We start from the raw sequence: 27,486 nt of genomic DNA on the forward strand, positions 1-27,486 counted from the left end.
CTGTATTCCCTGAATGTGTCTGGGCGAAAATCAATAAATGCAAGCACAGCTCCTCGCTTCTGACGGCTGTCCCTGTCTTTGCATGGTGGACTAATAGAAAAATAATAATTAAATCCAAATCACCAGATTAATTTGTTTTCCATCAGTCTCAGGAGAGATCTTCTTTTTTTTCCTGTTTCTTTAGTGGCTCATTATACTTTCTAATCAAGAAAAAAAAAAAGTCCCTCTTTTAGACAGACATGCTGTCTCCCTTCCCCCTTCTCTTCCCTGTGGTGTGCTTTCTCGCATTGCAGTCATTGTGCTGGCACTTATTATGTTACAAATGACCGAGGTACGGCAGGCATTCTCAGTGTGCATGCAAAGAGGGCCCACCCTTCTATGCTGCTAGTGCCTTCTCCTAATGACGATGCTCAGAGTGCCCCCCGACGCCTCCCCATGCAGCCCTCTCCCCCATTTCCCGCCCCCATGTGCTCTCTTTAATGAAGATTCTCCAATGCAATTAAAAATCCTTGCTTCTTGCTGCTACTGTATGACAAACAGAGCCACTGTCATTCCTCATGGCCTGTCATTCCTGCTACAAGAGGCGGAGGAGATGGAGAAATACACCAGGGTGCCAGTGGCTAGAGAGACAGATATAGGGGATTGTGTATGTGTGTGTGTTTGTGTGTGTGTGTGGGTGTTGTGTGTGTGTGTGTGTTTGAAGAAGAGCAAAACCCCCTCATCTCAACAGGTAATGGAAAGGGGCAGAGAAGAAAATCAATGGCCAAAGAACATGGAGAGCGAGCTTATAAAATGGCTTTGACTGCACGCCACAAGCTGAATAAGGGGTTTCTGTGTCCATCCTCCAAAACGCGGGTGATCATGAATGTTTTATCAAACCCCCACCCCGCCACTAACACCGCCACCTTTTCTTTTTTTTTTTTGCATTTATTTTTTACACATGAAAATGACTGACTTCTGAGCAACATCTTTGCAATTCTTGCAATAGCATAAAAAAAAATGTTCCGGTGACACTTTTGGATGTTGTGACATAACAGCAGCGAGACGCGGAGCGAGAGACAGAGAGAGAGAGAGAGAAGGAGAAGAAAATCAAGGATACATTTATGGTCATTTATAATGTTTATGAAGCATTAATATGAATGTGCCTGTAAAGCAACACTCCATCAAGCTGCTAACAATGAGTTCATTGTTTGCGTGTGATTTATGAGGTGTCTATAAACTAACAGTGAACAGTTTGTTAATCCGCTATAATACCTGTTAAAATGGATACAAGCAGGGCTGATGTGACGTGCAGAGAGACACACCAGTTGGCTCAGGCTCTGTGACCCATCCTCATCCTCTTCATGGGTGGGGCATATAAGAACAGTTGCCCACTCCATCTGCAAAAAAAAAAAAAAAAAAAAAAAACTCCCCTGCACCCCTCCACCCCCTTGTTGTTTTCCAGTTGAATGAAATAATCTTCCTCCGTCTGGAAACCCAGTCTGGGTCAGAGGGCCTGCGTTCAGCCTGTTGCTTATTGTGTGTTCAGAAGAGGAGGTAAAGCATACAATTAGGCACAGATGGCTGTCTTTGCCAGGCAATGTATTGATCCTATCCCGAGGAAGATCTGTCCCATTTCTGTTTTTGTTTCAGCAAACGCCTTCTAATTTGGAGCCTGTGTGGAACCCATTTGTATTTGTTTGATCGCATATCATCCTCTGAGGGATGATCATTTGGTCAGTTACCAGTGAGACAAGAGGAAATTTAGATAGATAGATAGATAGATAGATAGATAGATAGATAGATAGATAGATAGATGAGGTAATAATACAAACTCATAAATATTTATTTTTCCTTAACTGAGTATACAAGTTGTTCTCAGAGGGAAATTATAGTCCCCAGAACAGTATCTGAAGCTCGAAAGGTGGCAGGGTCCACCACATATAAACAAAGTAAAACAGTATGGATTTGTGTTGTCCTTTAAGATCAGTTTGTTCATTCAGTCATGACAACAAAAGGAGTTTATTCATTTAGTCAGTCAATGAAGATGTTTCTCTTTTCATTAAAATATCTTCCCCAAAGCTACATAGTGTACCTTAATGTGTGTATCTTAAGGTTACAATCATTCAAAACTGATTTAATCACCTCAGACAAACATCAACTTACAATAATCAATTAGTCGATCGACAGAAAATGTATTAATCACTATTTCGATTTAATCGTTTCAGTCATTTAAAAAGTATAAATGCCAAATGTTCTCTGTAGCTGTAGTAATAATGAGAGCAACTTGTTTTAGATTGCACTTTTCAAAAATAAATCCATGAAGAAAACAAAAAATCAAGTGTTTCTGTCTAAAATATGAAGAAGACTGTGCAACTTTCCTTTCCTTTGTGACCAGCAAAATCTCTGCACTCACGTATAATTTGATGTATTTTAGTAAAAAAAGCCTTTTAAATCAAAAAAGAAAGGAAAAAAATCAACACGATAATAATTAATCAAACTGATCAAAGTTGAATAAAAGTTGCGACTTCTCTGAGAGAAATCATAAATTAATGTTGTTAATTCTTTTTTAATGCAGCCGATCTGCATATTGTGTTATTTGTTTACACCGATCGTCGCCATAAGGTCCGTGCGGTTTTAAAGATGCCACAAAACAAACAGCAGTAAATAAAGTTACCGCTACGTCTTTGCAGGAGCCGCGGAGCTAATGACAATGTCACATTTAAAGTAATAACGGTCAGCGACTGTATCCTTCCTTTACTACAGCCGCTGCACAAATAATAAGTTTTCTTTGTGTGGCAGTAGTGAGCTGACGTCAGGTCGGTTCCTTGAAGTGGAGCTGAATAAACCTTGAGAAGAGTCTCCTTCAATCTGCTGTTAGTAACTAACACACACACTCACACACCGAGACTCAATTACTGCCCAATTCCCTTCTTTATCATTCGTCCCCGACCTCTTTCATAACCAAAACCGACCAAGGAAAAAAAGAGGCGAGAAGAAGACCACGCCGAAGTGTTAGTTGAACTAAAAACCCACGTTGGAAATAAGTAAAGTGTCGAAACTAAAAAAAGGTAAGTGTTTTATTTCACTGACGCTGTTTTGCCTTCACATCACAGAACAAGCGGTGAGCTGCGTAGAGCTGGCTCCGTTTCTAGTTTCTTAGCTTCTTTTTTTTTTTTTTTACCCCTCAGCTTTGGCTAAACTGCTTTATAGATAGTTTCTTGTTGGCTGTTACGCTGTAATTCATTCACCGTGTGTCTTCCGCGGCGGTACATTTGCTCGAATCCGTAAAGTTTTGTCTTCTTTAATGTAGAAAAACGAAGTGTTTTTTCTTCCTCTTCTGTTGAGTGGTGACCTGATAGTGGGAATCGTCTTTGTGTCCCTCTCTCCGTTTTCTCTCTCGCACCGTTCACTCGGGCTGTTGTATTTGATAACTTGTCTTATCGTGGGGATATTTAACTTTTTTATCGGTTAATAGTGTTGTCTGCTGTGCTTTTGTCAATCGTGTGGATGTGCTGTGCTCGGTTTTGGGTGCGTATTTTCGGTGCTGGCTGTTGAAACCGTCAACACGTAAAGGGGGTAACTACGAGGCAACCGGACTGCCGTTGGTCCGTCCGTTAAAAGGAATCCATCCAGCTTAATAGTCCCTCGACGCGAAAATAAAACAATTAGCGACAAATACATAAATATCCCCTTCGGTTCGGATTAACTTTGACGTATAATATTCATTTCTTTTCCCCACAGCGGGTCAGAGTTTGAGCTTTTCGTGTCGCTAGTCATACTGCTGGCCAGCACTGCCTCGCCTGCCGGGGAGCTGCTATCGCGGTCGCTTCCTCAAACCGAGAGGCATACAAGCCAAGCTAGCAGCCGCTTGGCCGAGTTGTTGAAATGTATCCCTTTGTGTATATTACAATATCCTCCATTTTTTCTGCCCCTTCCAAAACAACAAGCCTCTCGCCATCTTGGTTATTTTAAAAATTCGCCCCCCTCCCTCAAAGTACCCCCCCACTCCACCCCACCAACCTCTTGTCTCTCTCTCTCTCTCTCTCTCAACACACACACAAACACACGGGCTACTTTAAAAGGAAATGGATCCACGTTGTTGTTTTTTTTTTTTCTTTCGCAAGTTTTTACAAAAGTTTTTAAAGACTCGAACGAGGCAGTGGATCGCGCACTGCCTGTGGTTTCAGGATGAAAATAAACGTGGTTAACAGATTGTCAGAGATGGGTTGAAGCCAATTTTTGTATTTTGTATTTTTTTTTTAATCTCCGCGAGAGGACAGTTTGTGTTCGTGCCCGAGACGTTTGCTTTAAAAAGCATATATAAAGTGACGTAGTGTTATATGTCAGGATGCTGGGTTTTTGTTTTTTTCTGGAGAGGCAGGTGGACATGGCGGCGTTTTTGTACAGCCACAATTAAATAAAAGTATTAGTGCTATTTTGAACCTAGTGTGTTGTTCAATGTGATTTCTAAGTTTACTCAGTCCATGCGGGCATGAATGAATAAATGAAAGAGGGAGAGAAGGAAGGACGGAAGGAAGGGAGGAAGGATATTAATTACCAAGAATCCCATTAAGGGAAGAAGAAGAGTCAAAATGAAATTTAACTGGATGCAACTGCCAAATAACAGTGATTAGACCTCCTTTGAATTACACAGGTGTTTGAAATAATTGTGTGATTAAAAAGGTGTCTGTTGGCGAATTAGTGTAATGTTGTTTACACAAAGGTGAATTGATGTATGGCTGATAGATTTGCCAGATTGACACACATGCATCTGTTGTCACCATTACGCACACGCACAAACACACACAGTTTGAATCACCCCCGACTGAGCTGTTATACTGGTTTGCAACATTTAAGACAAGGAGACTCCTCGCTGCAAGAAACGGTGACCTTATTTCTGTCATCCATTTTACGAAAGGTGTTATTTTAGCTCATGCGTTCGCTCTGTCCCTCAGAGTTAAAACTTGGGTCTCACTTTTTCTTCCCTGTGTCCTGTAAGCAGTTTAAAAGCGAGGGGGGGCGGGGGGGGGACAACCCGAACAAATGCTTTGAAATGGAAAATCTGATCATTTCACCTCCCACCTCTTTTGTTTGCCCGTTTATTGCTGCAAAGCTGGAGTGCAGAGGAGCAGATGTTTAGCCAAACATGAAGGCGCGGTGCCTCTGTCCTTATGGGGATGGCTCTCCCTCCTCTCACTGCTGATGCATCGACATGACAGCTGCTTGATTTCATGGAGCTGCTAAGAAGCCATTAGTGGTATCAGTGAATTGAGACGGAACAGTGTCTCTTATTCTATCACTATTACAACTGTCTACTGTTAGCATCATTTTGCGCAGATTGGTTTGAATATGTGTGTGTGTGTGCGTGTGTGCGCGCGTGTGCAAGTGCTGCAGCTGAACATACAAACCAACAAGAAGTACTAATATATTTGTGCAGTGTGTTTTCCCATAATTTGAGAGAGAGAGCAAGAGCAAAAGTGAAAAAAGGGGAACAAATCTGTCAGAGTTTGTTTGCCATGTTGGTTTGAAATGAAAGCACACTGTGCTACCTCAAGCACACTCAAATCAGAGATGTCTCTCCTTGCCAGGCCGAGAAAAAAAATCAACTCTCGGCTGGAGTTTTATTCTCCCTCTCTCTGTCTTCCTCTCCCTGCTTCTCTTCCTCTCTCGCAAATTGGAACTGTTGTTTTTGAAGAGATAAAGGAGGACTTCCGCTTGACTTGAACATTCAGGAATTAAGGATAGACATAGTTAAGCCCTATTTGCATGTCTACCAAAGTCACAGCAAACGGTTGCTATTGACTAAGCTGATTAGGTGAAATTAGGTTCACGAGCTCTGTGTCTGGGGGTGCTGAATCTGACAGAACTTGGACAGCTTTTGAGAAGACAATCCCATGTGCACACATGGCTGTATTCTCCATAATCCCTTACTATTGAATATGGGGCTATCTTTTAAAATGTTTTCTTTTTTTGAGGAAACCCATAGTGTGCGTTTTGTGGAAAATGAAGTGAAGTGGGATTTATTAGGTGTGCATGATATATCGATCAAGTTAGTAAAAATATGATACAGTATGAGTTCATATCAGAATGATGTCCGATCTGTCGGGCATGTGGATGATTCATCTGTTACTAAGTGAGCACTTAAACTTATTGTCGCAAGATCACACTCATTCCGCTAAATGTGACAACTGCTTGGCTTTCAATTCTACTTTTCTTGTGTGCCTAGAAACTTTTGTAATGAAGAGTTGTGAGGACAGCTCACTAGTGGCAACCATTTGACAGGCGGTATTTAAAGGTCCACCAGCTGTAGACTAAAGACCAAACAAAATAGATAAAAAGTGTCCTCATCTCCTTTAACCTTAAAACTGCTACATCTTAAATCTAGAGATGAAGTAGCCATGTAGTGATTTGAGGAGTTGAAATGTAATCTGATATTGAATATTAAATTTAGAGATGCAAAAATGGCCACAGAAATGGTCAGTTATCAGAAATTGTAGTAAATATTTCAATATGGTTCATCCCAGTGAGCTTTCCGGTAATCCAATCTATCACTGATTTTTATGGCTCTGCCCTGTTTATATTCTGTATTTTTTAATATTTTCTAGAAGATGTATGAAAATGTAAACAATGTGTGCTTTAGGAATGATAACAGAAGACTAAACTTGTGATGAAAGACAAATTCTGATATATATATATATATATATATATGTAGGCTATATATATATATATATATATATATATATGTAGGCTATATATATATATATATATATATATATATATATATATATATATATATATATATATATAGAAAGTGCTTAAGAGTGCTAACTCCCAACCCAAATATTTCATGGAATTGATGTCAGTATTTTAAATGAATTAGACCTAAAAACAGTATATTGATAAAGGCCATCTGGGAGCCCTGTCAAATCTCTGCATGTTAGCGCTGCTGACACAGAGCTGTGAATGTTAGAGAGGAAGTAGAGGTCTGCTCTGTGTTAACCAAAAGATTGAAGAACTAATGTTAGACAGAGTCCCGATCATATTTCCTCCTCCCTCCTTGCCTCCCCATCGTTCAGCCATTTACATCTGAATGTTTATGCATGCACACAGAAAACAATAATGACAAATGAAATAATGTTCCAAGAAGCTCAGGACTTTAAACATGTTTTTGAAGGAGACATTAATCCTATAAGGACTAATGGTCCTTTGAGAAAAAGCCATGTTTTAGTGAAAGCCCTAAAAGCTTCTCGGCATTAGATTGATTATGCTTTGTATTGTTCCAGATCAAATTGTGGCTGCTGTGTGTCTGTCTTGATCTGCTGTTTTATGCTGTGTGTTGCAGGACCGTGCAGGCAGCTTGCTTATTGATACGTGTTTACACGGCCTGGCAGGTTAATGTCCTCTCAGCTGGAAAGTTGGTTAGCTCTCAGATGATCTACCTAACCTTGTGTTACCTTGCTATTTTGGTAACGTTGCATGTTCACTGGATGTCCTGATAATCATCAGGGTACACAAATAATTGTCTAAAGTGCAAAGCTCAGTGACAGGCACTTTCAACGTGAGCTGTGTCAAATATTCCGGCTGTCTTTGACCATAAATGTCTGCCTGAGTCTGGATAATGAGAAATGAGTCTATATTGTGAAAACTAAGCTAATGAGATAGGGCACATATGCCCGCTGTTGTAGAAACAAATGAACAATCTCAACTGTTAATTAGGACTAAACAACTCAACACCCATTTTAGTTTTCTCTACATTTCTGTGTGGATTACATATGGTGGATTAATTACCAAACAATAAGCAGTGTAAAGTGCAAGTGGGTCACCCTGTGTTGACTTTCAGGAGACAGAAGACAGAGCAGCCAAATTTGGGAGGGAAAGGCGATAAGCTTCTTCTTTGCTGTTCGTCCCCTGGGCCTCTATTTATCATTCAATGTGAGAATTTCCTTGATGAAAGTCAAGGTTGTTTGTGCATGCTCTGTCTCGTTGGGATGCCTGTTTTTCCACCAGCAAGGTGAAAAGGTTGATTTCCCCCTCCAAAGAGATGCCTTGTTTGGAAAGTCCAGGCTAGTTTCTTTTAATGAAGTCTCAAAAGGTCCTGATGATTTTTCCACTTCAGGGCTGTTTTTGTCTTGTACATTAGTGAGGGGGTGAAAATACAGATGTACTTCTTGTTTTGTGGAGCCATAGAGCTGATGCAAAAGCCAGTCCTCATAATTTGTCTCCATCGCACATTCATGTGGTAAGGACACGGCGAAGAAGGTTATCACTTTATGTGAGCTGAAAGCACCCATTTAATGTGGTCTTTCTAAAACATCAGAGTGACAAAAAACAGAAAGACATGGCAGCATTACACACACACACACGCTTTTCTTTTCTTTAAAAGAAATCACATCAGTGTTTTTTGGCTTCACGAAACACAGCCATTCAGAGTCTCTTAACATTAGCTGAACCGTGCTGAATTGGAACCGCCTAATGATGATGTTAGTGGATTTTGTTTTCTGTAGAAAACCAAACAAGATGTTTTCTGTCTTCTCTCGTTCCTGTCTTGTCTAGTCGCCCGTCATTTTGTCTCAGGAGGAACTTGATAATGGAAATGGCGATGAGGTCTTGAAAAAACCTGCTATTTAGTTTGATGTTTACCACACCTTGACATTCTCAATCTATAGCGGGGGGCTGTATTTACACTTTTCGCTAGCATTCACCCATGCTGGCTGCGCTCAGATGGGAAAAGGATACTGGGAATGGAAAAGAAATGGGAAGAAGGTTTTCGGAAGTGGCAATGGGAATGATATTGGTTTCTCTATTGGTGTGCCTCCTGGGTCAGTGGGGTTCCTGATGATACTATAGAATAGCTTGTAGCAGGCAGGGGAGCTGTGAGCCTTGGTGGGTGTTAAGATGCACGTAGACATGTACACACACAAGCATCCTCACGCACACACACACACACACACACAGTTGCTGTCAGAACACAGGCATTACGCATAGGGACAGGACACACACACACACACACACACACAAATGCATGAGATTGCGCCTCGACAGCCCCCATTTATTGATCTTCTTCAGCATTTAAAATCTGGTCACTGCTGCCACAAAGGCTTTTTATTTTAGCTGTGCTGGCAAAGCCTGCTCCAAGCTAAGCCAGAATTTTAAATATTTAACTCCTACAGAATGCCATGAGAAATGACAAGGATAGTGAAAACAAACAGGAGAGCAGTTTTGAGCCTCGCAATAGCTATATGTGTATTTGTTCAGAACCGTGTTTTATGTAAACTGCATCGGTACAATCAGATGTCAGTGTGTCGGTGGTGTAAGCACTACAGTCTGGTGTGAAAATCTGCATATACAGCACCCTTTTTCCTTCATGAAGTTTTTATCTGGAATTCATACGCATCTTTTATTCCTTGCCAGAAAAAGTTATTGAAACAAAATAAGCATTCACTCTGAATTTAACTTTACTCACTGCTGACCTACATGGCCTTACCTTGTTAGTAGTGCAGGCTGAAATGCTAGCAGTCATTGGATTAGTCATTACTGGACTTGGGACATGCTGTTTTTAGCATTTTAAGGTTAAAAATGGATGCTTGTCTGTGAGGAGGCGACTTATCTAATCCAAAGAAGCCCTGTAGCACAAAGTCTTACAGTCATTACCATCTCTTTCTCTGAGAATGGTGTGTTTCTCTTTCTCGGTTCACACTGGACACAAAACAAGGTATTTGAAAAATGAATTTCCTCTTTTTCTTCTTAGGAAATCGTCAGTGTTCAGTTAGTCCCAGGTGGTGTAGAGGAAATGATCTGACTAGCTGTGTTCACACTACATTTTGAAATAATTTGTCTTGAAAAGGTCACAGCACATTTAAGTGATTTCAAAATGCTCCGCATTGTAGTGAAAATGTATGTTGCGTTAACATCTCTTATTAAAAGACACCAGCAGGCAGTCAAGCCACAAGGTTTCCTCATCCAGTTCAACCTGCTGCTGTTGTTGTTTTTCTCTTGTCCAGCTATGAAAGCCTAGCCCCGCTCTGTCTGTGGCATTGTCCCGCTTTCCCCCTCTCCCTCTGTCTGTCTCTCTCTCCCTCTATCTGTCTGTCTCTCTCTCCCGCTTGTGCTCTCCCTTTCTGAACGATGACACTGAGAGACAGCTGTAACGTGAGACGCCTCTCGATCCTGGCAGGGGCTTCGAAAGCCGAAGCAGAAGGGAGGGAGAGGGCCTTTATCTGAGACTGGGGGCGCTGACCTCCCTCGTTCCCCTTCTCTTTTTCTCCTGCTTTCTCTCCCTGTCTCTGCATCTGCAAGCATATCCTATCCTCCCCCCACCAACAGAAGCTGAGACTACACTCTTATAAAAGTCTCCCCATTAGCACAAACCAAATGAATGAAATAGTGTGGGTTGTTGGTTGAGGTCCTGGCATCTTTTTTCTTAGTTAGATGGATGCAACTTATTTTGTATCGTCTGTAGTCTTTACAGAATATAGTGAGTGTTATTTGAGTGACATATGGTAGGATCTCTAGAAGGACACTTTATGAGTGTGTGTGCGTGCGTGCGTGCGTGTGTGCTTGGATGTAGATGGAAACATCCACACACTCCCTGGACTGTAGGCTATGGCTGCTAAATCCTCTGTGAGAGCTCCCGTGTGTAATCCAAACATTTAGAGCTAATTTAAGCATGCAGGCAGGAGCAGCATCCTTTAGGAAACAACAGCTCTCTCTCTCTCTAGCTCTTGGTCTCTCCATCCTCCACTGCGTGTGTATGAGAGTGTGTGTGTGTGTGTACTGCGTATGTGTTTGTGTGTGTGTGTCTTGTTGTCGCTGGAGGGAAATGAAAGCACTCAATCACTCACCTGTCAGAGTACTTCAAATTCTGTCCATAACACACACACATGGACACACACGAACACACACACACACACACACACACACACACACACACGGACACACATACGGACACATATGTGCATACACACTTACCCCTGAGGGTTTGACAGGACTGGCCCTTTATTGACTCCCTTGATCAAGGAGACAGCAGATCCATTTAATAGAAGCTTTGCACACACACAGGCATTGAAATCAAAGTGGATTCACATCTGCTCTCCACACAGCACCGCTGTAGTCTTTTCCTCTTATACAACAGAGCCGTTAGTCATTTAAAACTGTTGCTATACTGGGTGTTTAATTAAAATTTGAAAGCCAATACTGATAGACATAAGAGTGGGGAATCACAGAGTAACTCATGATACGAAACTATCAAGGTACGTTGGACATGATTAACGATGGGCTCACAATATAGTGACAATGTCACAATGTCTTTTTAGCTTAAGAAAAAAAATATACCCCTAATAAGGCGAAAAGAAGGAATTATGTATGGCAAATGCTAAATGGACTTGCAGTTATATAGTGCTTTTCCAGTCTACTGACCGCTCAAAGTGCTTTACAACACTTGTCTTGAGCTGGGTATTCAAACCAGCAACCTTCCGATTAGTGGAAGACAACCGTCCAGTATTTATTCTCTGCATTGTAGTGTCAATTTAGCACAATTTGAAAACTGAAATAAAGCAGTGGACACACACACACACACACACACACACACACACACACACACACACACACACTGACTGCAACTTGCTCATGTGTTTGTGCCGTTATTCCAATGTAGAATTGTCTGGAAAAAGATTATTTAACGGAGCAGTTTGTAAGATACGGACAGAATGAGGTTTAAAACATTTAAAAAATGAACTTACATTATCAACAGAGTTTGTGGAAACAACAGTGTTCAGGACCCGTCCTGTCGTGTAATACCACTTCATCAAGAGGTGACAGCCTCAGCTAACAGATGTAAAAGCAGCAAGTTCCCTAGATATTCCAATTAGTTAAGAAAATACACTCACAATTTGTCTTGAAAATAGATATTTCTTACTAAAACAGAAAAACAAAACCTTACTACTTCGGAATTCAAGTTTTTCTTCTTTAATGAACTAAGACAAGCCTAATTGCCTCAGAACACACTTCTTTAAATTGACATGAATGAAATAAAACTGTCCACAATCACTTCGAGTTCTGCTCTCTCACTCCTCTACGGATTCACGCCCCTCCTATTCCGATATGCATTGTTTTCTTGTCCCTGGAGTCAGTCCTGGTTAGAGCCACTGTAAATCGGCACCAGTGGTGAGACAATATGTTGATTCCTCCTAGCGCCTTATCTGTGTTTTGTCATATATTATGATGTTTTTTCATTGTATACCAACAGTTTCCTTGTCAGATTTGCAATGTCATTAAACCCCTAAACAGCTCTGATTTGTCCCTTCACTACATCTTGTTGTATGGAGGGTAATCACGTCATGTTATGAGCCCAGCTTGGGCTATAGGCATGTTCTGTTGGCCTTGGCCCCTGCGCTCCCCAGTTGGTCGTGTTTTGTGCTGAGTGGTTTGGAAGGCCAGTTAGCCAAAAGGGTGCTGGGAGGATATGTGACAGCTGTGTTGGTCATGGCTACACTGACCTTCACACGTCATCTTGATGGATCATCAAGGCTGTAACGATACACCGAACCTGTTGTGTGGGCCTGTGCTAGCCTGATTATCCACTGGTGATGATCCGGTCACATACTGTACTGATATCATTGTTCCAACTGTGGACAGTCACCAGCAAGGCCAGCTTGACTGCATTTGTGAATGAGATTTATCTTGCAAAGAGAAGTGAGAAAAGGAAGTGGATTGGGTAATGCAGCAATGGGCTCTGTGCCATAAAGAGAAGAGTTATCATGGCAACACAAAAACACGCATACGTACATGGGAAAAAAAAAAAAAAAAGACGTGCACAATCCAGCCTGGTATTTCATATACCTCTTACAAATGGATCGCGCTAATGTTCTGAGCTTTTCGCCAGTCTCGAAGCGCTTTACTTTGTGTGTGTGCGGTGTAACCCGTTCCCTTGAGATGGCACTTGCTCCATCAAGTCAAGGAAGAAACCATTTAGTGGAATGACAAACACACACATATACTCGCACACGCACACGTACACAGCACCGGGAGGCTGGGAGGATTTGAATTGCACTTAGACAAACGTTTCTCACACAAGTTCTTTATTCCTCCAACGGCTCCTTACTTTGCCCTGAACATACACTTACACACATACAAAGGTACACGCACAGAGATTCCATTTTGTCAGCTTTCAGCCCCAGATCATGTAACAATAAAAGATGCTGCCCTGCAGTTAAACACTGCCAGTAAATCACAGGGCAAAGAAAGCTGGGAGAAGCACTTATTTTTAAGCAGCATGAGAGACCACACTGGGGGGGAAGGGGTTGAGACAGATAGGGTAAGACAGAGGGAGAGGGAGAGAGAGAGAGGGGAAGAGAGAGCTTCTTTGTGCACTGTGTACTGGCATTGTGTGTGATGAAGAGATGAATCACTGCTATTTAGGGATTGGTTTCCTGCAACTGATTGTGTGACGACTCGGTGGCGGACAGACTGTCAAGACTTGCCTGTTTTGTTCTGGGGGCTTCAGGAAAATGTCTGCGGCCAAGTCTCACTAGCTCACTCCCAGAGGGCCCGGTGTGCCAGAGATCAACAGAGACAACAGAGACAAACACCTCACCAGTGTCGCTCCTCTAACAAGGCATCAAATATTAAAAAGCAAGGGATTTTAGGCCAATCTCAATATGTTTATTTTCAGAGTACACTTGTTTTCCATGCTCAAATACCAACATTGTTTTTTGTGAAGAAGGCGCACATGAAACATGATGTGACCTTACTTTTTGTTTGTTTCTTTTCTTTTCTTTCTTTCTTTCTTTCTTTCTTTCTTTCTTTCTTTCTGTCTTTCTTTCTTTCTTTCTTTCTTTCTTTCTTTCTTTCTCTGTGTCTTGTCTGAGCGCTGCAGTATGAATCCTAAAGTAAAGTCAACATATGTGTGGCTGAAGCAAGGCGGGTAGATTAGGGTAGCCAAACAAGACAATTCAGAGAGACATCATAACAGTGAGGTTTTACACCGTCCATGTGCATGCATGCCTGGAGTCTAAATGCAGGTAATTATAACTGCAGACAGTTCCTGTTTTTCTGTTTCTTTCTTTCTTCTTCTTTTTTTTTTTACCTTTCAAGTTAATTAGATGGAAATTGCTAAGTAATAAAAGTAATAATGATCATTATAAAAATGACATTTGATTGTTACAAGTTCACTGACAACCTTTGGCAGTAATTGTTGTCTCACTCTGCTGTTATAAGATATAACAAATAGCTTTGTGTAACTTCTTTATTCTCTCACATGAATGTTATGCTGAGGCAAATCCTTCCCCTTGTGTGATTAAGATAGTAAAATCTTTGTAATTATGTCAATTTTCATGCTATTTCTGTGCTATTATTTGACCATCCTGTAATCAGTCCAAACTATTGATGAAACATTTTAGTCATTTCTCAAAAAACAATGTCCCCTTTTTCCTAACTTCTCAGTTATGATGCTTTTCTTTTTGATAGTAAACTAAATATTTTAAGGTTCTGGATTGTCAGTTGAACAAAAGGAGCAATTTGATGATATTTTGGACTTTTAAAGTTTTTAAATTGGCATTTTGTACTACTACTACATTTTATACACCTAATTGATAATTGATTAAATGGAAACGTAATCTTCAGATTAATTGAAAACGAAAATAGTTGTTAGTTGCAGTGATATCATGTGGTAGCCTAACGTGTACTGACATGATTAATGAGGACACTGCAGTTGAAGAAGGCGTCTTCAGAAAAAAGGGATATTTTTGATATATTTTATCCATCTGCCATTGATGTAAAACTAGGAAGATCTTACAGTAAAATGAGGTTAATAGACTAACAGCCTGATTCTCAGTCAGGCAAATGATGGCAGACAGCACTGGCTTTCTTATCCAGCGTAATTCACCTGCCTTGTGGCTGGCAAATCATTTTCTGTGCTGAAGCCCTATGAGCAGAGATCCTTTAATCATCCACTAATAGGCCTTTATGAAAAAGCTGAAGATGAATTCAGCCTACCTGGCTCTCTGTTATCATTATCACTGCGATGAGTTATCAAAGTATTTGTGTGTCTGTAGTCTGTGTGTGTGCGTGTATTTGTGTGTCTGTCTGTGTAAGAGTGTAGATAATGAACCATTTCAGTTCAGCGAGTATGGTTATTATCAACACCTCCAGTCAAGGTGATTTCTGGTCAGTGATAGATCAAGCTGTAATGACAGATGTGCATTGTATTATTTGCCACAGACTTGAGCTCATGAGCATAAATATACCCAGTTTCCTTTTTACCATGGCTGCGATTAAAACAAGTGACATTAACAGGAATTGCTAAAGAAAAAAAAAAAGAAAAAGAAAAGAACAGCAGTAAACATGTTCTTTTGAACCCTGTCTCTAAAATAAGAAGTACAAATATAAGAGTTGATCACATCTCGTGCTGATGAAGCGTCCACCAGACTTGGTTCTGTTGCTGTTGACCAGATGGATGTGTTTACTGTCAACAAAACCTTGTTAGATAGCTGCCCACACACGCTTTAACACTGTGTGTTGGTGTCTGTGTGTGTGTCTGAAAAAGTCTACAAAAGCCTGCTTTCCTGTGTCTGTGTGCATGTGTGTGAGGAGGCTCCAGGTTTGTTTGAACTGTTTTTTGATACCATCTAATCATGCGAACACAGGTTATGACCGACAGTGTTAGCATTGTAGCTGAAAACTCTTCTAGAGGATCGAAAGTGCAAGAATATGTTAAATGTCTATGTAAATGTTGTTAAATATGTAGTATGATATACTGTGTGTAGCAGGGTGGTGTCTGTTTTGGTGAACTCCTCAGATTAGGCTCAGGCTGTAAGAGCACAGGAGGGCCTCAGAGACAATGCATGAGAGATGGGCGTGAGAACGCTGGTAAGGCTTGGTTCTCTACAAGAACTGTCTTGTGTTTGGGGAAAATATCCACACAGTCAAAGCTCCAGTGTCTAGATCCATTTCTAACAAACAGGTTTTGCAAGAAAAGGCTCGAGGAGGAAAAGACTTCTTGTGTGTGTGAATATCTTTCTCTGTGTGTGCATGTGTGTGAAGCCATGGCTGCATTTCAGACGTCACTGTATGTTCTTTTTGATGTTTCCGAAAACCCTAAAATACTAAGCTGTGTTACTGGAACTTTGATACCGAGGTAGTTTTATTCATCTCCTTTGGGCTTTTAAAAGGAACACTTCCAGACTTAATATAATGCTGTATATAATCTAAACATTTTATTATCTTACAAATCAACCCATACTGGGGGAAAAAAAACATTTAATACCTATGACTCAGAGCGTATTTTTAACCTGAACCACAGTCATCTTTTGTTTCTGCTTTTTCTCCAGGTGTTACAGCAGTTATGTCAAAGAGCTGAAGACATCTCTAACAGTGAGTACACAGTCGATCCTCTTGCCCCCCCCCCCCCCCCCCCCCCCCCCCCCCCCCCGTGCCCCTGATATATGTTGGCGTGTTACAAAACAGTCGATGCATGACTTTTTAAAATATATAGTCACCCACTTCTGCATTTTTTTTTTCATGGCACGCCAGAACAAACTTGCAGACTCCTCCAGTTTCAGGCCTAATTTGATTTTCATTCATTCAGTGAAAGAGGATGTTTTTTTTTCTCCCCCAATTAAATTTAACAAGAGCCCCTTGAAAAGCAGTTGTTATGATTACATTACAAATTCGGGGTTCATTCAGTGAATCAAGCAATTAATTAGATTTCTCCCATTCTAATCAGAATATTTGTCTGAAACATACGCGCCTAATAAACATCCTTTGAGTTCGCTATCTGTTCAGAGCCAACACTGAATGTAAATGGTTGTTAAATGTGCCCTACGGTGCTTTTAGGTTAGGATCATGGATAGGGTTTCGTTGTTTATGTGTATTGCTACATGCAGCCGCAATCTCTTCCTCTCTCTGTCCCTTCCTGTCGTTCTTTCTTTCATTTTCTCACTATCTCTCTCTTGGTGTGAGAGCTAGCTGTACTCAGGGGCGCGGCTGCCTCCTCAAGGCTTCATTTCACACACACCAAGGTGGCAGTTTGTTGTTCCACACACAGACAATGACTTGCACTTTTCTCTCCTGCCTGACTTGATGGCCTTGTGCCTGTGAGTGTGTCACTAGATGAAATGGGATCTTTTCTAAGAAGGTTTTTTACTGAATGAAGAGTGCAGGGAAATACCTGTTTCACTTGTGACTGGCCTTTTTAGCCTTGTGTGTTAGCCGTTACTGCTTCATCTCTGGCCGTGAATGATACATTACATCCCCCGCAGGTTGGTGCGAGCTGGTTGTATCATTTATGATAAGTATTGATGAGTCCTCTCTTGGGGAATCAATTTCTCGGGGGTGTAGCCTTGTAGCTCATCCCCCACTGCCGGCGGTTCTTGACTAGTGTCTTGGCTTCCCGACTTTTCCTGCAGCCCCATAGAGAGCAAGCACAGCAGAGCTCAGGGAAAGATGGAGCCCATCCAAACAGCTATGGTGTAATTAGCTGACATTTGTTGCTTGGAAGACAAGAGAAGGAAAAAGGAAAGAGCTGCTCAACTCAAACACCCAAAGGAATATGCAAATGTTGAGACTAGTGAGAGAAAATAAAATAAAAGACAGAGAAATGTGTCTAATGGCACGTAGATATAATTATATTACATTCACGTATGTGTGAATGTGTGTGTCAGTGTAATTGTGTGTGCTATGAACCCACTGAACTTTATGCTTGTATTTTTGTCCATGTTTTGCCACTAGAGCACAAACTACTGGTCTCCAGAAAAGAATTTAAAAAATATACAAGGATAAGAACGACTAACTGGGAGATGATACCTCTGCCTGCTGCTTAGCGCTCTTACTTTGTAGAGCATGTCTTCAAGGTATTCAACTACATCAGATCAGCATTACACCACAGAGCTACACAGTACACACGCGAATCAGCCATCCACAACCGGGCTGATTCTCCGGTTCCAGGAAGGTTGTGCGTGTGCATGGCGTGTGTTCACATGTGTGTTTGTGTGCATGGATTTTTCCGGGGAGAGCGCTGCCTGTAATGCATGTGGACTATCTGTACTTAAGCCAAGGTGCTGCGCGAAGGAGCAGCAATGCTTACGCAGCCCCATCTGCTTGATCCAAGCTTGAAATGCAATGCCTTTTAATGACAAAATACTGAGTGGCTGGGAGGTGTGCAGAAAAGAATGTGTGTGTGTATGTGTGAGTGAGGGTGTGTATCTGTGTGTGTTGTACCGAGTGTGAAATAGAGAGGAATAAAGGGAGAGGGAGAAGGAGAGAGAAAAACATCTCGAAGGTCAGGAGCAGCGGGCGGCCGTAGGGGAGAGACACGTGAGACAGAGATAGTCTTGCGTCAGCCCCACAGCAGTCCGCTCTTTATGTGCGCGTGTGTGTAAGTGTGTGTGTGTGTGTGTGTGTGTGTGTGTGTGTGTGTGTGTGTCCTATGGGGCCAGCATTTCCATCCGCATCCCACCGTGTGTTACAATGGAGAAGCATGCCAGTGTTACTATTCTGAGCGTTTCAATCCGCAAGAAGGATAGATAGATAGATAGATAGATAGATAGATAGATAGATTTGTGCATACATGTTGTACATTACAAATGACTTTGAAGCAGCCAGTCATTGAGCTACAGATAATTTTTTACATGGCTCTTGTGACAGTGGAAGGGGAAATTACACCTTCTAGCCTGAGGGGAAAGAATTTGTGTGCCTCTCTGCCTGTCACAAAAACCTGAATAGGGTTTCATCAATCCCAGCAACTACTATCATTTTTCAGCTCTTATTCATGAGCCCTCTTTGTTTCCAACAGCGTCTTTTTCCCAGTGCCCTTTAAACTGGTGCTCTGTTAGATCGGGGAAGTGTTAGAGATAACGCCTAAACATTCAGTACTTTGTACTTGCCTCGGAGCTAAGATTGTTAAAAAGCTGCTGCGAGATTGTCCTCGGGATAGGGAGCAGTGTAGATTCAACAGACACACTCCAGCATTAGTTTGGGGCTTACCCATCCATGTCTCTCTTCTGTCTCCTTCACTCTGGCTCCCGCTCTTTCTCCACACACACACACACGCGCGCACACACACGCACACACACACACGCACGCACGCACGCACGCACGCACGCACGCACGCACGCACACAAAAACACTGACCATTCCCCCTCTGCCTCAGCCCGCATGGTCTCAACAGGGTTCAGTCCTCTAACCAGACTTTTGATTCACCCCCATTGCCAAACAGCCCCTGCTCTCCTTGTCCCTATGAAGGGCTTCAGCGTGGGGCGAGGCTGCTCTTTTACAGACCCTTGTGCCATGAATCACTGCTCGCACCCAGGGAGCCTCAGTCCACTCGGGGGCTGCCTGCCCGGACGATAATGTGCATGGTCATGAGGGGGGCCATTTTGAATGGAGGGCCAGACAAAACAGGAGCTAAAGAACCCAAGCTGTGAGCTTTCCCAGAGAGGGCAACAATGGGAGCAGGCTGTGTGTGTGAGTGTGTGTTAATGTGTTTGTTGTAGTAGAGGGGAGATGTTGGACACACAATGCTGAGTTTTGGGTGTCATAATGTAACATAATTGCATGCCAGTAATTTATGAAACATTAGGAGTGGACCTTCAAACCCCATACATCACAAACCTTTTAGCCCCCACACAAACAGGATTGCAATTTGAGCTCCCTGGACTCAGCCCTAATGCCTGTTTCCCTGCTAGGTTTGAAAACAAGAGATGACCAAGCCTTTGCCCTCACTTGCACTTACCTATCAACCTACCAATTATGAAATACAGAATTGATGATGTCTTAAGAAACGTGGGATTTCGTGATCATGTGATGTGATCAATAAAGTTGGCTACTCAACATACATTTGTAATAATGAATCTGTCACATAGTTTATTGAGCTCAAAGGTTAAAACCAGCTTGTATGCGGTAAAATATAGACTATTATTTTCTGTTCTTAGTTTGAACATGCATGTAAGTTTATCTTTTATAGAGATAATTAAGCAGACCACACACACACACACACACACACACACACAGACACTCTCTCTCACTCACACACACACACACAAGCACAATCCACGCTCACCCGATGCCAGCTGTTGCCCTATGAGAGCCTCCAGGTTTATTGGGTCTATCTGCTGGTTTATGGCCAAACCACATATCTTCAACTGTCTTTATGCTTTGCTCTCTGTCTCCACTGTGGCCGCTTGTCTTCTGACATCCTCTACAGCTTCCTGCCCCCAAACCCCCTTCCCCAGCTCTTCTTTCCTCCTTCTTCACTTCAAACACCCACACACTAAACACATAATCCACTATGGTTCTGTTTTTTTGACTACAACATGTGCCTGTGGCTGCGAATAGTTTGTCCCTTCTGGGCCTGCCGGCCAGGCCAGGTTGTAACCTGGATACAGCTGCAGTCCAGAGGAGCCATTAGCAGTGCCAGGAGGCCCCCAGATCCCAGCGAGGGCTCATTACTGTATTTGTGCAGTCACACTTCTCCTATGAAACACAGCAGTGTTCCTGGTGAAACTAGCCTGGACATTGAGCCTCGGGGAAACCATTACGGCTCCATTTGGAGTTCTGAGAGAGTGAAAGAAAGAGACAGAGAGAGGGAGGGAAAGAGAGCAAGGTTTCATCGAAAGAGGAGAACGAATACTAAGAATTATATTAATCATTAAACACCCCCAGCTTTCCCTGTACTTAACTGTAAGAGTGTGAGTAGCTGTGTTTATTGGATTTCATTTGCTCTTTGTTCAATGTGTGTGTGTGCATGTGTTTGTGTGCTCTCTGAGGCCCAGTTCAGCTGTCTGGTCTGGTGTGCAGATGGCCGAGTTGGGGCCTGCTGAACGAGATACCCCCTTTTCTTTCCTGTCTTTTTTTCTGTCACTTTATCGTTCCTCGTTTCCTTTCCTCCCCTCTTTTCTCCTCTTCTCTCCTTTCCAGCCTTTTCTGCTGGGTTTCATTTACCAGTTACATCCCTGGCTGCCTCCTCTCTTTCATCACTGCATCTGCTGAGGGCCATCTTGGGCAGAGGAGAGTTTTCCACTGCTCTATTTTCTCTCTCGCTCCTTCTTTATGCGCCTCTCAGGGCTCAGTGCGGCAGCTATACGCGGTGGCTTTGGAATGAAATGTCTCTTAACCGAGCCATGTGCCCCGGAGCTACGGTAATTGCAGGTGAAATTCAGCTTCCTCTTTAAAATGCCATCTCTCATTTCCAGTTACCGGCCCCCTCCGTATCTCTCTCTCTCTCTCTTTCTCTGCCTCCCTCCCCTCCTGCCCCCCTCCCTCTGGCTGTCTTTCAGAGGCGTGTGAATCCCTCAGCCCCTGTCGCGTCTCTCTGCCCCAACAGACACTCCCACAATGCACAGCGCTGATGGTTGCACAGTGATATCAGCCATGCAGAGGAGAGGGAGGGCCGCTGCCTAGATGCATACACACTCAGTATATGTGTATGTGTGTGTATGTATGAGAGCGAGAGAGAAAGTGCAAAGATAGCATGACAGTAACTGAAAGTGTGTGTTTGTTTGTGAGTGGCAGACAATGAGAATATATGCGTATACGGGAGGAAAAGGAATGTGTTGCTGTGCGCTTGAGAGTGTGTGTGAGTGTGTATGCGTGTGTGTGTGTGTGTGTGTGTCTGTGTGTGTGTGTACAGCGTCAGCAAGGCGTGAGCTGTGTAGAGGTGACATCAAGGTGAACACGGCGTGCAGAATGCTCTGCCGACTCGGGAGGCAGCAAATGGCTCTGTGGCAGATGGAGTCTTTGTCAGGGAAGAAAAATGGCAGCTCAAGAGCGTCAGAGAGACCCCCCCCCCTATACACACACACACACACACACACAAACACACACACTCTTATACACATACCACTTTCTGTCCGTCTCTACCTCTGTCTTTTTTTTTGCACAGTTGGTGACACACACTCTCACACATGCATACATGCAATACATGCATGAACACACGCACACAAACACACAAACACATACACACACTCATATTGACACACATACATCCCCCTCTTGCTCACTCTCTCTGCTCCTCCCCTCCTTAGTGAGCTGGGCTGGCGGGCGGTGACCTTCCCCTGCTCGGAGGGTTCCCTGGCTGTTTGATCAATTATCCCTCTCCCATTGTTTACCAGGAAGCAGGAGTAGAGAGGAGAGAGAAGGCTCAAAATGGCCACTGTCAGGTGGAGGGATCCATTTCCCTGCCAGTGTGGGGGTGGGGGTTAGGGAGAGAGAGGGAGAGAAAGAGAGACCAGAGCTGTGAAGCATGTTTAGAGGGAAGGGAGGAGCGTCGCTCCCTGGCAGCTGGGATGATATGACATTATACTGAAGGTATAGCTCTGACAGTGGTTATGGTTTGTGATGCTGAATGTCATCTGTTAAAAAGGTGAGAGTTAGATACCTAAACTCTGGATAATCAAACATGTGTTGTCATATTTAAGTCTCTCGAGAGAGTGTATTTTTCCTGCTCTTAAGGGCATGAATCAATCCTGAAATGTATTGTCATATCTGTGCGAAGTTGCGTACACACACGCATGTATGCATAATGCCACAGTACTGCAGGTACACTTCCTATTTTTAGCATGGAGAAGTGAAGGAGGGGGTACATACTCTAAAGGTCAGGTGGCAGAGAGGAAAAAAACGAGTGGGAACAAATGATGCACTAAGCGAATGACACTCTGAGGTCCTGCTTTAATATGTATGTATCGCAGGTTGATGGCTGATTTCATTAGCGCCTCTCATTGTTATGCATAGATTGTCCTCCTGCAGCAAAATGAATATTGTATTCACACGCGCGTGCACACACACACACACACTGAGCCTCACACACACACACAACAAATGGCGTTTTCCAGGGAATACTGTACGTTTGGATCTTGTAGAGGGCTTGAAGAAAAGGTTGATGTTTCCACAGGCTGTTATCTGTGTCGGCTATAATTAAAACAATTTACAGCGCTGTCATTTTAACACAGGTTTTTGGCACTGGTGTGAACAATTCCTGTCAGGTAGCTGTTGTGATTGTTTAGGTGTCCTTGTTGATATAAGAGTAAATTATTTCCAAAGCGGCAAAGAAAAGGCTATCTTTGTTTAAATGACTTGAGCGGAATAAGTCGTGTCGTGTCTGAGGGTTCAGATTACGTCACTTCAATTTACCTAAATCTGTGTGTGTGTGTGTGTGTGAGAGAGCGAGAGCAAGAGAGAGGAAGAGAGAGAGAGAGAAAGATGAGTGCAAAGCCATTAGTGACTATATGTGTTTATGCGACGATATGCTCATCCGTACACACAGAGAATACATATGGAGAGTGCTTGAAAAAGCATATCTGCCTCTTTCTAATCTTCTGAGATGACTGTGTTTCAGCAGGAATTCCAGTCCTTAGTGGGACATGAGCAAATGTTCGGTGTGAGATATTAATAGCTATTGTGGGCGGAAAAGAAAAAAAAAAAGCTTCTGCATTTTTCCATATGTTTTGTAAGGAAACAGTCCAGATGGATTATCTCTTGGTCTGGAGCTTTCTGTTGCCTCAACCAGCTCAAATCCAAGTGGCATTGGACTTGCCAGACTCTCACACAAACACACACACACACACACACACACACACACACACACACACACACACACACACACACACACACACACACACACACACACCAATGCGCTCACACTCCTCCCGTCTGAAGTACAACAGGCTATTACTGATTAACATGTCTAAACTCAGTCAGTTCAAAAAGCCACTCTAATTCCTTTTCCATCTTGCTCTGGTATGAATCATGGGTGACATGACGGCCTTTCTTCCTAACATACCTCACGTTCCTCACAGTCACAGAGATATGTTTGTCGCCTTTCTATTTGTTGCCTGAGAAACCATGTTGGCTTGTCTTCTCACATTTCACACTTGGTTTCATCCCCTTAACCCCTAATGCTCAGCATGGATGGGCTGCCTGACCTCTTGAGTCATGGATGTTAGACTCATCGACATCACAAGGGCCAGAGTTGGGCTTTATTTTGCCCGGTGAGTGTGAGCACAGACGGGAGCAAACTTTCTTGTATCAAAGATTTAAAAAAAGACAATAGATAAATATGCCGACACTCTTTGTCAACATATTCGTCATGTTTCTGTTGCAGATTTTCATTTCAAAGCTGTTTGTTTGCTGCATTTTTGATTGGCTCTTTGGATTTGGACAACATAATTTCATAGTCCTTGTGAGCCTCAAGGTCTCTAGTATTTGAAGACATATCAAGTTGTAAGACATAAACATTCACACTTGGCTTTGTGCCTTCAATGCAGGAAGACAAAGCTAAGCACCCGCACTCACTCCTTTCCTGAGTTAGCACACACACACGCACACATATACACATAGACACATTAGGTGGTGTGACAGGACGTCACATACTCGGAGTTTCACAGCAGGCTGGCATTCCAGGACAGCAAAGAAGAGATAATGTCATTGCACTGCTGGTTAACTTACTGTTTTATCCTGTTTCTGGGCCACAAAGCGTGAAGGGTGTCTGTTTATGACTCATACACACGCCTCACATGCACACCGTACACACACACGCACCATTTCACAGACCACTTTGCCTCTCTCAGCCTGTTAGATGACAAAGGCTAAAAACAACCCACAAGTGACAAAAGATGCCCATAGACACGGCTGCCAGCGTAGACAAAAGATGTGTGTGTTGTGTGGATGCATCTGAGTTTTCTGGAACCAGGAAGTGTGCCACACTGACTGACAGGATGTAGGATGATGTTGCGTTGGTGTTTGAATTGTGCTTTTAGAGGTCACAGTCCCCTAAAATAGCTTTTTGAGTATATTATTGTGCAACACATCTACTTAAAGAGCAGGCTTTGTGAGTGTGTTGATCCTCCACAACCCATTGCAGCTATATTTAAATGAAGAAATCATGAAATTCACCTAGTCAGCAGCGGAAAAAAGAGCTTCCTCTCCTAACCGCCCACACTGCTTTCAGCCGTGTTGTGACTTGTTTGTCTGTCGTTTGAGGATTTCGGCTTCTTCCTGAACAATTGCACTTAAAAACCCTCAGCTCCTGAGGAGTTGGTTACACAGCAACGGAACAGAGCTAAAAACACAAAACTGCAAGTGGAGCCTGTGAGACGGAAACTGGAAAGTACTCCCTTTCTGTATGCATGTCAGGTGCATGCATGCTATTGTTACATTCATTTCACTGGTGTGTGTGTTGTCATGTGCAGCTGTTTGCTCTCCAGTAAGTGTACTGTGTAGTGAGTTAGTGGAGATACAGCAGTGTGGAGCTTCTCTTCAGTGTAAGCTTCTCTCTGATTTATTCTTAACATCTGTCTTTGGCAGGTGTGTGGAACCACAAGGTCCTCTCTCTGAGCCTGTGATGTAGCTATCATTGCGTGCAGCGTGTGTGTGTGTGTGTGTGTGTGTGTGTGTGTGTGTGCGCGCGCATTTGTACAAAACAACAGACAGGGCCTTCCTCCACCCCCTCTCGTTGGGATGAGTCATATTTGAGCCCTGTGTAATCCAAGCCCGTGTTTCATGTGTGTGAACAGACAGACCCTGAGCAGTGGTCTTGGTCCTGACTCCCTCTGGGGCAGTGAGTGGGTGAGACACGGCTATCAACAACAGGCCCAGGCAGCTTTGGTTTCATCCTTGCCACACAAGAAATCGTGACATATGCACAGATACACACACCAGACACAAGCATACATTCACATCAAGCCAGAGCTATTATTCTTTTCCCAGCTTGGCTCCTCCTTAAATGATATCAGGTAACAGAAGGGGCCTGATGGCACGCTTTGTGATTGGTTCACCTATGAGGAAGTGTAAGGATCCAGAGGATGGGCCAGTGGATATAGTTTCACTTGAAAAGATAGTGTAACACATTGGTGACACTCAGTCTAACTCTGTATGTGTGTGTGTGTGTGTGTGTGTGTGTGTGTGTGTGTGTTTTGTCACGTGTGTATCCACCTGTGTGAGTGTGATTGCAAAGCAGTAATGTCAAGGCTGGGTTTCACACAGTCAACAATGGAGGCTCAAATATTTTGACTTTTTCTATGAAATCATGCAGGGGAAGTGTGGTGACACAGGAAATAGGGCCATGTCACAGGAAAAAAAAGGAGTTCTATTTTGTGGATATTCTGCACAGCATTTCAAAGCACCCCATAGCTGGCGTGACCAACTCTTTTAAAGGCACAGCTGGACTTTTAAAAGGGTCTTCTACATTTGCCCCCAGGGGGGAGAAAAAGTGTCCTGGATAGAGCAGCAGAAAGGTGATACTGGCAAAATGGTAGAGTGAAGCTGTTTCCCATTATGACACCCATTTATTATCTTTATATTCTGCATGTAAGGGCAAAAGTATCATATTTTATTACACATTGAGCTACGGAGATGAAACTAATTTCTCATTAATGTTAATTATTTAAATTGAAGTTTTCTGATTTCCTGCCCCTATTTTGTCATTTGACAATGATGAAGAGGGAGACATGAACACAGAACAAAACTGGACAGTGGAGTTTTCACAGGATGTTTTGGGACCAGCTTTTTTCAGAAGTGTATTGAATCAGAAGTCACAATAGCAGAGCAGAAAGAAAGAACAAATTGTGTGAAAGTAACTTTATGCATGCCTTGAGGCAAACTGCGGTGACCACCATGTTGTACAGCTCTGGTCTTAATCTCAGCTCGCTGAATTGTGGGTTTCCATGACTCTGTCTCAATTTAAGCCTCTCTCTCTAAAACATTGGTCTTGGATTTGTATCATATGATTACGTTTCTTGCCATTTTTGTAGCACTTATTAAATTTTCACAAATTACAGTTAGTTGGCAAAGATCTTTCACCATTAAAAAGCATGTTTAACATCATAGGGTAACACAAGTGTTATTTTTTTCAATTCAACTCATTTCCATACCTTTTATTTCTATATATACCTATATTTCTTGCACTCTCAAAGTCCAAAAAGCCTGTTCAACAAATAACAACTGCATGGATTAGAGGAGCTCAAAGTTAAACTGATCAATAGTGGACAGTTTATCATTTCTGATGCATGCTGAATTGACGTTATGCTTTAATTTACTGCCTAAATATTTGGAAACACATGTGTGAAAGTGTCTGTGCTCTAGTTTCATCCTTGCCAGCATTTTGGCAGGTGACATAACAATTGCAACACTGTCATAAAAACTGAAAAAAAACACTTTCAAAATTAGATTTTATTAACGCAGTTACAGGTTTATGAGGGAAATATGTTTCATATGAGGTGTCCAGATGACCCAGACAAAGTATTCACAACATGGTCTGGTCTAATTCTGATTGGGGATCTTTGCTACATGTCACTCACTCCAAAAGACGTTTTATGTCATAAGTTTTGTTGTCTTGTAAATCCACACAAAGCAGTGTTTAGTCTGTGATTATAGACCACTTTCATTATGTGGGGAAGCAAACATCATTACAAAGCTTCGTGTCAATGAAGTCAGTAAGCATCTAAGTGCTCAGAGACTAGATGAGAAAAATCTTTTGGATACAAAACCGGAACCAAATTATACAATTTGCTAGTTGAT

General features: G+C 42.5%; 1 protein-coding gene across 11 annotated transcripts in view; it reads left to right on the forward strand.

Moving 5' to 3' along the window:
* Nucleotides 1-2,768: 2,768 nt before the first annotated feature.
* The window catches only part of baz2ba (bromodomain adjacent to zinc finger domain, 2Ba), a 69,876-nt gene continuing 45,158 nt past the window's right edge, over nt 2,769-27,486 (forward strand). For 5 of the 11 annotated variants that reach the window (XM_030413379.1, XM_030413381.1, XM_030413384.1 and 2 more), the window contains exons 1-2: nt 2,771-3,050; nt 16,308-16,350. The gene's annotated coding sequence lies outside the window, so the exon portion shown is untranslated. Of the gene's footprint in view, nt 3,051-16,307; nt 16,351-27,486 lie in introns of all 11 variants that reach the window. The other 6 variants (XM_030413380.1, XM_030413376.1, XM_030413377.1 and 3 more) reach the window with 2 other exon arrangements.

The sequence above is a fragment of the Sparus aurata genome, chromosome 4 (assembly GCF_900880675.1).
Source record: "Sparus aurata chromosome 4, fSpaAur1.1, whole genome shotgun sequence".
Lineage (NCBI taxonomy): Eukaryota > Metazoa > Chordata > Actinopteri > Spariformes > Sparidae > Sparus > Sparus aurata.